The sequence below is a fragment of the Oryza glaberrima genome, chromosome 12, assembly GCF_000147395.1.
Source record: "Oryza glaberrima chromosome 12, OglaRS2, whole genome shotgun sequence".
NCBI classification, from domain to species: Eukaryota; Viridiplantae; Streptophyta; class Magnoliopsida; order Poales; family Poaceae; genus Oryza; species Oryza glaberrima.
In genome coordinates, this window is record NC_068337.1 from 9,505,784 (window position 1) to 9,524,033 (window position 18,250).

General features: G+C 40.4%; 1 pseudogene; it reads right to left on the reverse strand.

Moving 5' to 3' along the window:
• Positions 1-115: 115 nt before the first annotated feature.
• Positions 116-10,602, reverse strand: LOC127756258 (cytochrome P450 87A3-like; annotated as a pseudogene).
• Positions 10,603-18,250: the final 7,648 nt, after the last annotated feature.

Consider the following 18,250-nt stretch of genomic DNA (forward strand, 5'->3'; position numbering starts at 1 on the left):
CAAAGTATCGAGCATCAGCGATAATATACATCTGGGACATGCTTCTGAGCTTTATTGTGGAGTATATATATTATATTGTGTAGGAGCTAAAAGTACATTAATGGCCCAATTATCTTCAGCCTTTTGGAAGAAGTTGGATATGAAAACCTTCAGGGAATTGTAGTCCAGGACCAAGCACCATTTTCCCTCCCTTGATCACTTTCCATCTGCCGAGCGTAAACACAATATCATTTTTGCCGAGTTAACAAATAAGAATATGTGTATATAGAAGATTAGAAGAGCTATTATATTAATATTAAATTTGCATATTACTTGCACAACAAATTGTTTGCAAAATGAGTGTACATGTTTTAATACCGATAAAAATGATCTCGAAGTTTTCAGCTAAATGGGCTAGCTGTGAACTGATTAGGTAATAATATCTTTGCAAGAGTAGGATGCAATGTATACCTAAGTAGACATGTGGGGAAAATCATGTGCAGGTTGGGAGTGAAGGTTTTTACCTATACTTGGTGACTAAGCAATGGAGGAAGATCGCCATCTGCAGCTTGGCGAAATCGGCACCAACACACAAGCGCCGTCCCCCTCCAAAGGCCATGAAATCCTTGGAGGCGCCACCAGCTGGTTCAGCAGTATCCTGGACAGCTGTGCGCGCACACTTCAACTTTGAAGGCACAATGCTAGGTCACACACTTCTAATTTTTTCTCACTAAGGCATTCCATTCTAACATGGAAAAATGTGGAAAACATTTCCATTACCTTAAAAAATATACTCTCTCCGGTCAAGAATACTTGACGTTTAGGAAAAACAAAATGACCCACGCTTAATACATTTTAGCTGTCGGAAGCGTGAAGGATTCTTGACCAGAGGGAGTATAAGGCGTGTGGAAAAAAAAAGAGTGTTTATGCTATATGACATTCTGTCCAAAAAAATACTTTGTCATGGAACAAATTTGTAACATGTGAGAAAAACAATATTGCTTTATTTGATATTTCACACGGGGAAAAGTAAAGTATAGTGGATCAAGACCACAGATAACACCATTAGAGTATACAAATTAAACTTAATTATTTGTTACTGAGCTATGGAAAATTAATTAATTTCATTGAATGAATAGAAAAATCCTTTTACAAACCTTCCATCTCCAAGGATTGAACATATTCGGGTCCTTGTATACCACAGGGTTTAGGTGAACAATGGAAGGGGAAATCATAATTTTTGATCCTTTCGGGATAGCAAAACCTACACAAATTAATTATACAAACATATTTAGGAAAAAAATGTTAATTAGCTATGACTTATAAACATTGATCGGCTATTCAAGGCGCTACGTTTTCAAAAGTATGATTTCCGAAAAAACTTAATGCATGGATCAGTATTAGTTTTGATAAATTGTTCTAATCGAATTTTTAGATTTATAATATATAATATTTAACTCATCCACTTAAATGCAATTATCTTTATATAACCCATTCAAGTACCAAAGCTACACATGTACTCCCATCGTTCTCAAAATGATTCTTAGAATCCATGCATGGCGCAATAGATTCTAAAAGTGTTTTCCAAAAAAAATGCTAATATATATATACACGTACTTCTATTATATATATTCTCTTGTATTAGTGTACTTGTTAAAAACAATACTCCCTCCGTTTCACAATGTAAGTCATTCTAGCATTTCCCACATTCATATTGATGTTAATGAATCTAGATATATATTTGTCTAGATTCATTAACATCAATATGAATGTGGGAAATACTAGAATGACTTACATTGTGAAACGGAGGGAGTAGCTTTTTACCTTTTATATGAACATCCTCTGTGGCTTTTCTGAACATCACTGGCGCAATGTTAGTAAGCCTTAAGGCTTCATGTATAACCTACAAATAACAAATAATTAAGAACAGATGACATGCGCGTATTATAAAAGGATTTATATACATAAGTGAATTGGTGATTTTTATAAAAAATAAAAATGCAAGGAAGTTAAGTCATATACATGACATGTAAATTTCATAGATTTGTATTCCTCCCATGTGATTTCAGAGTTAAGATCGGGCCTTTTCTTTTGGATGTAATCGTGCTCCTCCTGAAAGCACCAAATATCATTAATTTGTTCAACAAAATGTATCCTACCTTACTTGAAGAAATATCATTACCACAGTAACTTGTTGAGAAAAGAAAGCACTTGTATCAAATATCAGCATTCACATTCTTAATTAACTAGAAAAAATGCCCGTGCGTTGCAACGGGTGAAGGCTATTTAAATCTTATTATCGTTATATGGTTAGCTAAGGTGAAATTCACTGTGGCAGTTCGCTTGAATGTTTGTTTTTTTTTAAATCATGAGCTGCATTTAGGAGTTTGATCATCTCAAATTAGCATGTGAGTTTTTTTAAAGAGATTTCTTATACGACTCCTTTTGTATTTTCAAAAATGAACGAAATTAAAAATTGACTCAAATACAAAATACGGACATGTATTTCCAAAAGCTTTTATAATAGTAGAGATTAGAGCTCTTATGTATATATATTTCCACTACATAGCTAGGTTTCACATCTCAATATAATTAATTGTCACAATCGCGAAGGGGTAGCAATGAGGAAAGTAATTAAACATAACTACTACCTCCATTTCAGAGTATTTGTCATCTACTCCCTCCATCCAAAATTATAGTGCATCCCCTTTTAAAGGAAAATCAAACTCGGTAGCTTTTGAGTAATAATCATACTAACTATATCTATAAGTATTATGCATGTTATATCACTATATTCATATTTTAAAGTACTTTTATGTGATGCTAATTTTATATTTGTTGGGATTATAGAATTGAATAAAATACTGGTCAAAGTATGTTATTGAAGACTGTGTAAAAAATATAGACCTTATAATTTAGGATAAAGGGAGTATATCTTCTATATACTTACAATGGACTAAGCATCTAAAACTGAACGTACAAATATAGCAATTATTAGTGCTCCAAACATGCAAGCACCTAAAACGCATCATGTAAGCATAGTTATTATATCTACAATTTATGATATTGTAAGAGTCAACACACAATCATGGTAAATCATCATTCATCACATCGTTTTCATAGTATTTCAACCCAAATCTATCTGCCATTTTTATAACATTTAACATATATTCATCCATATATATTCCACAACAAAACGTGGGTGCATTTAGTTCTACCAAATTTCACACCAAACGAAGAGCTGCGGCAAATTATACAGGTACCCTAATTACATCCTAATCATTTCTTAATGCAGTTATTAACCTGGATTAATATATTTTCATTGCTGTATTAATGAAGGATGAAGATAAAAGGGAAAAATATATGGTGGAAATCCCAACTTAGATAAAAACTCATGTAAACAACAACTAACAAGTCATCTAAAATACAAAAACAAATCCCATGTGTGATAAGATGATAATGAATAGTTGTGTAAATTCTTTTTTCCAATTTTGACTTCATTTGTGAGATAAAAAAAGGGACTAATTTCAAACAAATCTACAGTACTATTTTCTGGTTCATAATTTGTCATTTTTATATGTTACAAGGTAACTCAAGTTTGGATAAGATTTCTTATATGGCTATTCATCATCTTATGTACACGTGGGATTTTTTGTGCGATTTTAGATGACTTTTCGGTGGTGGTTTACACAAGTTTTCTCCTAGGTCATGTTTCCACCATATATTTACCTAAGATAAAACGCCACATCTAAAAAGCTTTAAAATGAGAGAACAATAAGAATTTTCATTAAACCTTAGAAAGTTAGAATGACAAATAACCTGAAATGGAGGAAGTATTATTACAGTAGAAGTCTACTAGTCTTGAAATGATTTCAAGACTTATTATACGTACTGTTAGTTCTTGCAGGGCCTTGGGATTATCCGATAGAAAACACAGTATTGCAGTTATTCTGGATGCCGTGGTCTCGAAGCTAACAAACAGCAGCAAGAAAATCAAGTCCAAGGCGACATTTTCGCTCATTGCATGCTTCTCCTCCTTGAGCTCCTCGAGTAGAACATCGAAGAAGTCAATGCTTTCCTGGCGGCCTGTTGCTTTCTTCCTCTCGTCCATCATTTCTTTCAACATCTTCATGACATTCTTCCTTCCCTGCAGGGATCGATCGGATTGAATCCATCGTGCGCTAGTATAGCTAAAACAATATTTCGATCTGTCTCCGGAATAAGTTATGTATGCTCATTTCTTTGTAAAAAGTGTGGAAGCTATAATTTGTTGATATTACAAACTAATATTATAATATAGGATGATCATGCAACATATATACATCTGCACTTACTCTTGTCAACTTGAACCTAGAGCAGAGAAAAAAAATGCGTTGAAGGTTAAATTCATTCTCTCAGAGTACCCATGGATGTCATATCTCTGTAGATGGCTTAGTACAATAGGCTTGTCTGGGTGGTGAAACCTGCCGCCGCCCCACCCTTCCCCTCCTCCCCCCGCCTCGCCGCCGCTCGAGCAGCCGCCGGCAAAGCCGGGCAGCTGCAAAGACGGCGGCGGTGGGGCTCCCCATCTCCCTCACTCCATGGTCAATGCGGTTGGGGCGCCGACGAGACCGGAGGCGGGAGCACGGCACCGGCGACGACGTCCGGATCCGACGCCGGTGAGCTCGGATCCGGCCCTCGCTTGGCGGCAGCGAGCCTACGAGGGGCTGGCGGGATGGTGGCGGCGTCGGCGCGAGCTACGCGACGATGAGGCCGGGCGGCGGCGACGGCGCGTGCTACACGACGACCAGGCTAGGCGGCGGCGACGGCGACGAGCCCAGGCCAGCACGTGGTGAGGTCGGATCCGGCCCTCCCTTGGCCAGATCTGGTACTTCCACCGGCGGCGGCGAGCCGATGAGGGGCTGGCAAAGCGGCGGCGGGCGGCGGCCCTCGGTCCCGACCAGCGACGTCGAGGCCGGGCGGCGGCGACGACAGGCTTCTTCGGCGCGGGCTCGTCGGCGACGACGGCTGCTCTAGCGGTGGCTGCCGCGGACCTGGCCGGGGGCTGCCGACCTGCTGCGGTCTACCGGCGGCGAGGACGGCACCTTCATCTCCCTCCCTCCTTTCCCTCCAGATCTGGTTTCTCATCTTCTTCAGTTGTTCTTCCAGTGCTCTCCGGCGGTGTGGCGCCCGCTACCCTCTTCTTAGGTGCTCCTCCCTTCTTAGGCTAGGCTGCTTCCAGTCGTTGTTGAGGAGCACTTTGGTGTGGTAGGGGTGGCGTGCGGAGTTGGTTTCCGGTGTTCTGTCTCGCTGTTCGTCGGCCACGCCGTAGGTTTGCTGCAGTTGGGTTCCTGTGTGTGAGGTGGTTTCTGGTCGAGCTGCATTGTGATTGACTGTTGAGGCAGAGTCGGAGCTGCTTGTCTTGCAAGCTCGGCAACGATGACCCTCAATAGACGTCTAGGCAACGCGACGAGGGTTGGGAAGTGGAGCATTTTTTAGAGTCTCGGGTGAAAACCTTGCCTAGTGCTTTCCTAGGCTGATGATATCGACGCCTGTGGGTGTCGTTTCCTCCTTGGAGGTATCGTCATGATGGCTCTCTCTCCCTTCAGGTGAAAACCGGGTTCCATTTGGGAACGGGCGTTGACAGCATCTTAATGTTGTTTCCCTTGTTGAAGGCTTCGCTCAGAAGGTTTCTACTCCACTGGAGGATATTGGGTGGTTCTGGAGACCTCGTGCATTTTGTTGTTTGAAGCTGCTTGCCTTTGGCAAGCTTGGCAACGACGACTTGTGTGAGGTCTCATTAGTTGCTTTCTTTTCCTTTTCTGTATAGGTTTTTGTCGGTTTCCCGTTTAATTAACCGTGCTTGTTCGGTTTTTGGGCCCGGTTTCCCTTATTAACTGGGCCAATTCTCTTCTTCTATAAATTTTGACAGGAGAAACTCCTGTCGTCAGTTCCTGAAAATAAACAATAGGCTTGTCTGTTGAAATTTCCGTTTTCTTTATAGCCTGACTTGGTCTTCTTAATTTCTTTGGGTAGCTCAGAATTTATCCTGTCACCCTAGCTATGTCCTTTTTATTTACTCTTTTCGTTTTAAATTACCAATCAGCCTGGGTTAGTTCTAAGTCAAACGTGTCTATCATTGATCATTATTTTTTTTAGAAATCCATATAGTTTAACAACACGCGAATTATATATCATAAAAGTATCTCTCATGGTAAATATAAAAGTATAAATCTTATGATGTCGAACTATATGAGTTTATAGAACTTGATAGTTGAAGATAAAAATTTTTAAGATGATAAATCTAGAACAATAGTTATAGAACTTGATAGTCAAAGATTAATATTTTTAATTGATGATAAATCTAGAACAATAAGTAATTTGAAACGAAGGGAATAGTTAAAAACCTATTGGTTGTGTATAAACCATTTTTTTTTAAAAAATATGAATGCAAGTTGATCTATATTTGCACTAATTATGTAACTGCATATTCTTAGTTTCTCTTTTCAGTGAGGATATGTAGCTGAACTATATAACCGCACTGTACATCTAATTACTAGGTTATGGCGCATCAAATTTATATGCATTAATTTACCTGCATACATTTGTAGAATAAAGTGCCAGGAATGCATAGTGGAAATGATAGAAGGCCCTGAATGATATCATCGTACTGTTTCCACATCTTTCCGTCCGAGGTCACGGAGTCATAGCCGATTAACTTCTTGGCTGTAACGCTGAATATCATCTGCAATATATTGTAGTGATCTAAAGAGTCAATTGTGTGTATACGTAAGTGTAGTGGATCCATCACTAAAGTAATTGCGAAATGGGTGAATCATTCTGTATTAGCTACATAGTTACTACATGTTTATTTGCTTTGTACATATAACACGTTTCTTCTTTAATTTTAACTTGTTAACCGCGACAACCTCCCCTATGGCAGTCAAAAAAAAGTCTCGTCATTGCTTTCTTTATAAATATATTTGTTAAAATTACTAACCTATGTCCCACTAAATAATGTTTCAAAACTAATATACTTTTAATTTCTCATATATTATAATACAAATTTGAATTTCAATTACATGATATTATTTTCATCAAATAAAATTTTTATATTGGAATAATATATAATTAGTCAAATATTTGAAGATTGAAATCTACAAATACACGCGTGTCTTATTCTGTGACACATAGGGAGTATTAAAACTATAAGAACGTATTATTGTGACAAATATAATATACATGTTTTACATATTAAATCCAAATATATTTAGTATATTAATGATTTAAGATTAGACATTTCACTTTAAGATCATTCATTCAAGAATTGTCTCTTCTGAAATATTTCATCAGAGCCCATAACACCTTAAACTTTTTTTTCTCATTTTACAAGGTTCACTTCACTGCTTAATAACATTTCTCTTTGTTTCTCTTTACAAGATTCATATTTTAAGCTAACTCTTTCATGTTATAGATGACTCCATTGTCGAAGTTTCAAATTTTTTTTTAGAATTTTTATGATTACTTGCTTGAAATATAAAACCTCAATGTTTAAATCAGTCTTAGTACTTTCAAACCTATGTAAATATAGTGATAAAAATTCTAAAAAATATTGAGAAGTAAGTTATATATAACGTACCTATCAATGCTACCAAAATTTAGGGTAAAATACGACTTATATATAGATAGGGAAAAAAAGAAAAATTCCATTAGGGGGTAAAGTGAGTTGTTTCCAATAGTTCGTAAGTGTAAAATGGGCTTTTTAAAGGGGGTTTAAGTAATCTGATGAGATAGTTGGTGGGAATAAAATGAACTTGTTTTTTTTTCTTTTTATGGTTGACCTATCAGACATACGCTTGAGGCTGCTTCCTTCAATTCGATGCTTGGGTGATGAAGCCATGACAAAAGACTGGCCTCCGCCGTTTTCTGCATATCCTTGATCATGTCTCGCCGGAGATTCTCAGGGCCAAATAGCCGGAACACCATGTTCTTGATGTACTTGTGCGACGACCCGAGCGTGGTGATGATGCTGTCAGCACCAATGATCCGCATGATCGAGTCCGGGTACCACATCCGGAAAGCCTCCCCTCTTGCTGGAACACGAAGTTGTTCACTTCCGGGTCAAGAGACACGATCAGATCTTCGCCGACAATGTTTGTTCTGAAGACCGGACCATACCTAAAACATGCACAATTGAGTGTTAGCATACATATTTTTATCGGTCACTATGTTGTGCTGTAGATTTTTGAGTTATATGTGATGACTTTCCTTAACCTCTCTTAGTATAATATATGTAGTATTAAATAAATAAATATAATTTATAAGGAACAAAAACACCTAGCATGTATGCTATGATAAGTGGAATAATCTATGTATACCTATTTAAGTGTAGTTTGAGTGAGTTGTCACTTTAACTAGAAAGATCTAACCATTTATTATGTGGATCTTGAGTGAGCTCCTAGTGAATCTTTGACATAAAATTTATTTTCATATTTAATATTTTTTGTTGAAAACTTAATATAGAATTGTATCCATCTTAAATAGACTCTCAATTTAGTGTTTTAGTAATTCAATTTTATAATTTTGAAATTAAAGATTACCAAGTTGTAGTTTGCATGGACCTTCCTTTTTTTTTACCAAACTGCTATAGTTCATAATATAATCAACAGATTTAAGATATGCTTAAATTAAAATTTAGTACTTATATGGGCCAACTTTTTTGGTCTACAAATACCATCGTATTTTCATTGTCACGTCATTCTCAGATAAAATGGTATTTTGCAAAACTCATGTATCTCTACAATGGTATTTTGTAAATTTTCTTTATTACAAAATCAACACTAATCCATGAAGAGAAAAAAGAGCATGTTGCTAAAAGACCCACGTGTGAGCCATCGATGATAACTAATTTCTTCTACAACATCCAAGACGATTCTTTTTAAATTACTAGTTAGATGCTGCCTGCCTGTACGTTGTAATGGATCTAGCTCATATAATTAGGGGGGCCAAACAAATATAACTAGGTGAAACCCCACGCATTGCTGTAGGAATTTAGTATGATAACAATAAAAAATAACGTGTAAAATAGCTAGATAATATCAGATTAAGTAAATTAATGTGGTTTATGATAATTTAAATTTAAATAGTATGTAGAATGGTGATTTAAACGTAAAAAGTAAGGTGGTATGACTTTATGGAAGAAGAAAAGTAGGGAGATAGTTTGGACCGTAGATTAATCATCTAAAGGCTAAAAATAATTGATGTGATATGACTTAATTAGAGGGAAAAAGAAGAAAGATAATTTAGATCATAGATTAATCATTTAAGCACTAAGTGAGGATGAACTATACTATATAGGATATCATAAAACATAATAAAGATATACATTGAAACATTACGTGAATCATGTTGGATGATAATTTAACATGTTTATATTTGAAATGCTCTTAAATTATAAAAACTATAAAGATATAGCATGTTTGCATGATGTTTAAATGTGATGATTGTTAGTGGATGATGATGTGGTATCTTGTTAATTAGTGGATAATGATGTGGCATCTTTGCATGTTAAGTTTAAAGAGTTAGTGGGGGATAACTTTATAGTAAGATAGGATTAGGGATGTATGGGAGAGTGATTGAGGATAAAACTTTGGATCCGGTAGTTACTTTTCATGTACAAACACACTAGGAAGGAGGGGATGAAAGGAAAAACACTCCACTTTAAAGATAGTAGAGATATAACGTTGTACTACCTTCGTAACAAAATATAGCAGCTTTTTTTAAGTTCAAATTTGAATTAGAATATTTCTAGTTCATATTTAAACAAAAAGGTATCTCAATAGAAAGAGGTAAGAGGAAGTACGTGTTTAATCTAATAAAGAATATGTTTCATCTCATCCTCTATGTTTAACTGTACACTCCAGTATCTAGGTACTACATATATATTAAGTTTACTGAAATATATTAGGTGTAAAAATTGGCACAACGTAAAATCCCCTATGTGAAAGGGAGAATGGATTGTTTCGGGGAGAGTTACTCACTTGCATGGTATCCCAGGGCTCAAATATTTTGCACTAAAATTTAGGGTTTAGCTCGACGGCTGTCTTGGAGGTATGTTTCTTTTTGGTAATGTTTTTTTGGAATTTTAATTTAACAAGCTAGTAGTATTAATGTTTCAATTATGAACTTCTCAATATTTCCGTAACTTTAAAAAATAATTCTCCAAATGTTATTCTTTCCAAAATATTAAACTATGTCCTATCCTATCCTACAATACAAATATCATTGTGTTAGAAAAATAACCCATGTTATCGTAGAATATGTATTTCCTTGTACTTAACACGGTATAACCATAAACATAAACATGTAGAATATAAACATGTAGAATATGTTTATATTTTTACTTATCAAGACGACGTTTGAAGAAGCCGAGCAGCTCAAGGAGGGGCTTTGGGAGAAGAAGTCGAGGGTCTCGCCCAGGATAGGGAGGCCCCTCGACCCTGGCGGCAGCTTCCCTTGTACTAATTTACTGGAATACTGGTGTTCCGTTTGATGACCAACAAACGGATCAACAAGGCAGCTAACACAGTAGCAGTGAGACCAAAGCCAGCCATAAGGAATTCCATTTTCCTGTGAAATGTACATGTTTACACCTAAATTTGGCATCTAGGATTAAAATAGGAAAGATTGCCAAAATTTGGAAGTCTACCGGTTTCCTCCGAGTGGGCCGGTCTGACCGCCGTGTGTTGGGTGGTCAGACCGCCGGTTGAGGGCCGGTCAGACCGGCGGTGTGTGGCCGGTCTAACCGGCGGGGCCGAGTCCGATTCTGTTTCGTCGGGTCTCGAGATTTCCTTGCTCGGGAAGGCATGTTTCAGGTTTCCTTTGGCTTCTATCCTGAGTTGGGCATGGAGGAGAGCCTGTAGAGGGCAAGACCAACCCCTATATAAGGGACATGGCCGGTTCATTGTAAAAAACCAATCTAGTATCAATCAATCGAATCGTTTTTCATATTGCTTTTAGTTTTCTTTTAGTTTGTCCATCTTTGTCGGTTTGCGCCGTAAACCGTCCGCCGCCGCTACGAGAGTGCGACACCTCTTTGTAGGTTTGTCCTGAAAACCTTCCGTTTTGCCCACGAGACGGGTAGTTATTTAGAAATTGGCTCCGCTAGCCGGTTTAGTTATCAAAACCCATCTAGGCTAGATCGAGGTGGTTGACGACTCTAGGATCACCGCAAGGCATAAGGTGCTACGATCGTGCTTGTCAACTTGTCACAAAAAGTTGCCAACACGATTTTTGGCGACTCCACTAGGGAGGAGATCCGTTCATCGTCAACTCAACTTCGACTTCGCCATGACGAAGCCGCCATCCAAGACGGAGGTGGAGCCATCCAATATGATCCCGGTCACATTGGATGACTTCGAAGGAGAAGATCGTAAAGCTATGGAGGAGTACATCAACGAGCTCACGCGGGAGGCGTTGATGAGGGCAAGCACTAGGACTCGTCAAGGCGTGACCATCAAGCCCGGGCCACGTCCTAAGCTCGCTCCCGACTCGGTAAGCAATGATGAGGTATCACAATCTATCCAACAACAAATTGCATCTACAATAGATTCATCTATGCTTGTTTTTAAAGATCAATTAGATGCAACTTTTGAGGGTAAATTTGATGAGTTTTTAAGGGTTAAATTCGGCCCTCTTTTGGCCGATCACATGGTAAAAAATAAAGCCTCTTCCACCGCTAATCAACCTCCTATAGGTCAAACCGAAGGAACGGCGCACACGGCCGGTCTGACCGGGCCTGACGGCCGGTCAGACCGGGACTCAGGCCGGTCTGACCGCGCCTCTGGACGCTGGTCAGACCGGGCATTGGGCCGGTCAGACCGGTGCAATTATACCAATACAGGGGATAGATCCAATGACTAATGCTAGTTATTTGTATCATCTTAGAACATCTGATCCTCCTGTATCTACTGCTACAAGCAATCCCCAAGTTCCCCCACATGTTCCTAATGCCTATAATGATGTTGCTAGGGGATATCCTTCCGATACTAGACAAGGCCAATATAATCATATTGCACCACAAACACAACCTATTAGGCCACCAAATCTACCGCCAAATCAACAAGGGCCTAATAATATGGAGGATATAATTAGTGATATTATGAGGAATAGACTAGGGATCGAAACTAGGAATCGTGCTAGAACTTACAAAAAGCCGTATCCTGATTATTATGATAATGTGTCGTTTCCTCGTAACTATAGAGTTCCCGAATTTGCCAAGTTTAGTGGTGAGGATGGTAAGACCACATGGGAGCATGTAGGTCAATTTTTGGCGCAATGTGGTGAGGCTAATAGTGATACTTTTAAATTGCGCTTGTTTTCTTTATCTTTGTCCGGTAATGCTTTTACATGATTTACTTCTTTACCGGCAAATTCTATTCATACTTGGGCTCAATTAGAAGAAAAATTTCATGATTATTTCTATACTAGAGAAACTGAGCTTAGGTTATGTGATTTAACATCGGTTAAGCAAAAGTATAATGAATCTGTTGTTGATTATATTAAGAGATTAAGAGATGTTAGAAACCGATGTTATACTTTGAATATAACTGATAGAGATTTGGCTGGTCTTGCTTTTAATGGTTTAATTGCTCCTCTTAGAGAAAGACTAGATGGCCAAGAATTTCTTGATGTTAGTCAACTTATGCAAAGGGCTCTGGCTCAAGAAAGCCGGGTTAAGGATAATAAAAAATTTGCTAGACCATTTGACAAAAAGCCTAATGTTAATATAGTTGATTACCCTGAGGCTAGTGATAGTGAGGAAGAGGGTGATCATGATATTTATGTTGCCGAATGGTCATGGACTAATAAAAATAAGCCTTTTGTTTGTTCTAACCTAATGCCGACTCCTCGCAAAGATCGGCAAAGTGAGGTTAAATATAGTTTTGATGTGGCCAAATGTGATAAGATCTTTGATTATCTTTTACAAGAAAAACAAATTAGATTACCTAAAGGCCATGTCATACCATCCCAAGAAGAGTTGAAGCGTTGAGCATATTGTAAATGGCATGATTCTCATTCTCACTCTACTAATGATTGTAATGTGTTTCGACGACAGGTTCAATCGGCCATAGATGAAGGACGATTGAAGTTCACCAATGGTTCCAAGATGAAGCTTGATGATGATCATTTTCCGGTGAACACAATTAATTTCAATGATAAGAAGGTATTGATTCGGCCGGAGCAAGCCGAATCTACTAAGGGAAAGGAAGTGGTCATTGGTGAACCTAGGCCTAAGATGATAGTTCCAAAGAAGCCGAAGGTTGGTATTTGGAAAGAAAATAAGAGTGGAGCTTCAACTTCTAAGGCCCCTAGGAAGACCAAGGTGACTTTTGATATGCTTTTGGAGAAATATGAGAGGCAAGGTGGTGAGAAGATTCGCAACAAAGGGAAAAGACCAAGATCACCTCTTAGAGAGCGATTTGGTCATTCACCAAGACGATCGCATTCACCTCCATATCATCATCCACAAGGCATGTCATAGGGTTCTTATCCAATGCCGCCGCCGGGTTATCCTTATCCTTACTTCATGCCATGAGGAGCAACGCCGCCAATGTTCAACCATATGCCTCCAATGCAATTCAACCAAGGGTGGGGAGGACCAAGGAGGCCAATTCATGAGCGTTTGTCTTCACCAAACAATAGCCGGTTTTATGGTAAAAATCGGGCTAATGAAGAAAAGAGGGAAGGAAAGCGCGTTAAAGTGGAGGAGAGGACTTCGGAGGTGATTACTATCAAAGTGGGGTCTCATGATATGCCAATACCTTCTAGAGATGGAGTTGGAGTGTCCCCAAACAAGAAATCCGAAGCCGGTACCAGTTCCTCGCAGTCGGCCGGTCTGACCGGGCCATCAGGCCGGTCTGACCGCCGACCCGATGGTGGTCCGACCGATGCCTCAGGCCGGTCTGACCGCTCGCCACATGTCGGTCTGACCAGCGCGTCTGGCCGGTCTGACCGGTGGTCTACGGCCGGTCTGACCGGGCTCCAGCGCCGGTTTGATGAGAGGGCTGCAAAGGGCGATGTGAGGGCTTCATCGTCTTCAAATAAGATTAATAGAGGGCATTATTTACCTCCTGGAACAGAGCCGAATCCTAGGTGGATGCCTAAGGATTTGACGGCTACGCAAAAGAGAAGGTTGCAACGTCTTCGGGCCCAAGAGTTAAGAGAGAAAAAGGCCGAAGAGCAAAGGGATAAAAGGTTCAATGAGTTGCGACCACCACCGGTATCGAGGCCTAAATCCATAGGAAGGGAAAACCGGTTGATGTAAAGGAGAAGGAAGAACAATCGGTTGACAAAGGTGAATCGTCTCCAAAGGAAGACATGGATATCAACATGGTGTGTATGTTGCCTATGGAGTTTTGTGCTATGGATGAAGCTGAGGTTGCTCAATTCTCATTAGGTCCTAAAGACGTGGTTTTTGAGAAGCCTGATGAGTTAAACCGTCACATGAAGCCTCTCTATCTCAAAGGCCATGTTGATGGAAAACCGGTCTCTACGATGCTAGTGGATGGAGGTGCCGCCGTGAACTTGATGTCGTACTCATTATTCAAGAAGTTGGGGCGTGAGGATGATAAGTTGAAGAAGACCAACATGATTCTCAATGGCTTCAATGGTGAACCAACGGAGGCAAAGGGTATCTTTTTGGCGGAGCTCACCGTGGGAAACTGTCACGCCCAGAATTTCTATCCAAAATTCCAAACGCTTACATGTGTGTGAACCCTCGTCCAGGAATCAGCCGAGGCACACAATAACAAATTGATAATAGAGTACAATTATTACTCTAATTAATAAGCAAATAAAATGTCATTACAGAGGTAGATAGTTCCTCTCAATCAATAAATATCTAAGCAGCGGAAAAATAAGATAAACGGCGCAGACGATTCCACTCCACAGGCAGCTTGACCAGGGTTACACCTAATCCTCCACACCATCAGCATCACTGTAGAACTCCTCCTCTGATGAATGATTGCAAGGTGAGTATATGACATACTCAGCAAGCCACGCAGCAAATATGCAAGTGCACAGGATAACGAAGGATGGCATAGTAGGGTTTCATTTGCATAAACAACATTTAATAAACATTTCAGAATTTAATAAAACAATTAAGTAATAATTAAACAATATTAATCCAACGCTATACAACATACCCTGTTGCATAGGCCCAACCATTCTGAACAACCATCCCGGCTGCACAGTTCTATCTCCAAACCAGGAATTAACCATTCCAAACCAGGAGCTAATCAAATTATTACCAGTTATAGCATCTTTTATTATGATGAGAAGTGTGAGACTAATCACGAAAGACATTGTTAGACCCGCCCATAACCGCGGGCACGGCTATTCGAATAGTTTCTCTGGCCAGAGATGTACCACTGTACCCACAAGACACAGCCCCATGACATGTCACCATGCGCCTCAATACCACCACGGTACCTTGGAAAGGAGCTGTGACAGTACCCCTCGCACAACAAAATCCACCACAGCGCACTGTTCCTGGATCATAATCACCCCCTTATAAACAAGGCATGGACTCCCCAGCGACCCCCGTGGGCTCATCTCCGCCACTTCTCAGTCTGGTGCTCCGCAATGAACCATGTTATACAAAAGGTAAAGCCGTTGCCCACGCTGGCTTGTGGTTGGCACGGTTAATGTTTCACAACCGAAACTCGTGAACCGGTCCTTAATTGTCATGAGCATGACTATCAAAACCATGTGCTCACAACCCACCATTATCAAGTTTTAGTTGGCAATTTAATTAATTAACCAATCACGATTGACCATCGTGAACTATCATTAAGCCATCATTAAATAATAGTGAATCATAAGTTATCCCAATAGTGTGCTAATGCTTCTAAGCATGGCTAAGCAATCATATCTACTATCTAGCTGAACCAATATATAAAGCTCAACTAGTCAAGTTACAATAACCCAAGGTATCAAGGAATAAAGTAATCAAGAACAAAAGGGCTATAACAAACAATAGGTTAATTCCACCCAATGACATTCAAAAATAAATGCAATAGTTGAATAGAAACAATAGCTTTAAACGAAATCAACATGCTCAAAGGGTTGTTTGGGATCTGTGTGACTTGCCTTGTTGGCCTTGGAACTCTTCAAATTCTTCTCCTGCAAACTCAGACTCTCCGGGGACGTCGGAATCTAAACAGAAAGGAGCAAAATCACCAAAACAGCACATAAACAAGCATGAACAGTACATGTGGATATTTTTAACATGTAGATCTCAATTTTAGAAAAATTTAGAGACTTGAACCAACTAAATCCGAGCTAAGATGAATTAGTTATGAATTTTTAAAGATTAAATCGGATTAAAACACTTATTTAGATTTTAATTGAATTATGACGCAATAATGAATTATTTTTGAAAAGGAAAAAGGGGTTTATTGCGTCAGCGGCTAGGGTTCGCGGTGAACCGGGTGCACGGCGGCGGCTCACGGAAACGAACGGCCGAGATCGATCCATCCAAAACGGACGGCCAAGATCCATCGGTCCATGACCGGGCCACGGGGAACGACGACGATGACGTCAGCGGTGACGTCATCACCGGCGACGACTCGGGCATGCATGCCTGCCGGCGAACGACGGCGCGGCGGCGTGAACGAAGAGCACCAAAACGATGCGGGCGACGCAGCGAACTCACCGATGACCTAAACGGCGACGGACGGTGACCGGACGACGTCGGCGACGAGGAAGAAGCGGCGGCGCTCTTCGGCTTGACGACGGCGACGGTGTTCCGGCGGTCGACAGCGACGGCGGAGGGGCGGACGAGGACTACGACAACTTGGCGACCACGATGGTGACCTCCCCAAGCGACGGCGACGACCGAAGCGACGACGGCGCACGGCTGGAGTGACGGCGGCGACGGCGACGCTAGGCTGCACGGGGCTAGGGCTCTACGGGCGACGAGAGGCGAACGCGAGGGTGGCGGCGGGTAGCGGCGGGCTTGGGGGTCAATTTATAGCGGCTAGGAGGCGGCGTCGGAGGCCCACGGCGGCCGACGACGGCGATGGAAAGATTAGGGTTCGGGGAGTGAGATGAATCCGATTCGAGATCGAATCCACAGATTTCCAAACGAAATTAGCCGACGATTCCATAAGAGAAAAGATAGAGGGGATCCCGGGGATCATTTCCCCTCTATTAATTTCATCGGAAACGGAAAAGGGCGGCTAGATTTGGAGGGAGATGGCGGCGGCGCGGCGCTAGGGCTCAGGCGGCGGGCGGCCAGAGGTAGATGACGACCTGACAGGCGGGCCCCACTTGTCAGCGTCCGAGGGCGCTCGCACGCGGCTGCTGCGGGCGGAAAGGGCCGGCTTGGGCCGGGGAGAGAGAGAGAGAGAGAGAGAAGGTTTTGGGCCGACTTTCGGCCCAAAGCCAAAAGAGGATTTTAAAAACCTTTTTCAATTTAAATTATTCATTAAATGCAATTCCATTTATTAAAAATACTTCCTTAGCTCAAATAAATCCCAGAAAAATCTAGGAATTATAGAATTAAGCAAAGTATTTAATGAAATTTTATCTGGCCCCATTTTATATTGGAATTTATTAATTAAAACTAGATCTTCTCTTCTAGGCTTTTAAAATAAATTCTAATAATTCCAATTTAGACAACAATTTATATATTTGGGATTTTTAGGGTGTGACAAACAAGACGCTACCAACCGCTTTCTTCATCGTCGATGTGCAAGGTAACTACAATGTTATTTTGGGTCGTTGTTGGATCCATGCCAATTGTTGTGTGCCTTCTACCTTGCATCAATGTTTAGTTCAATGGGACGGCGATGATGTTGAGATTGTTCAAGCGGATACATCGGCCCAGGTTGCAATGGCCGATGCTACTTTCGAGTGGCGTCATGGGAATATCCAATGCTTATCGGGGAGGGATCTTTCTAGTTATGATTTTATTAGTATCTCCGATGGCAAATTTGTACCCATCTCTGTAAAGCCGGCTAGTGTAGCACGGCTAAGCCATATGAATTTGTATAATGAGTAAAGAGGCTAATTTAGAGTGGTTACAAAAGAGGGTGCAAGAATATCGGTCTACAAAGGACGATATTGGTGAAACCGTTGAAGATTTTGATGAAGTAGAGAAGCTTGAGAAAGGGTTTACATCGGCCGATCCTTTGGAAGAAGTAGATATAGGCAATGGAACTAAACCAAGGCCGACTTTTGTAAACAAAAATATGAGAGCCGATTATAAGGTTAAGATAATCGAGCT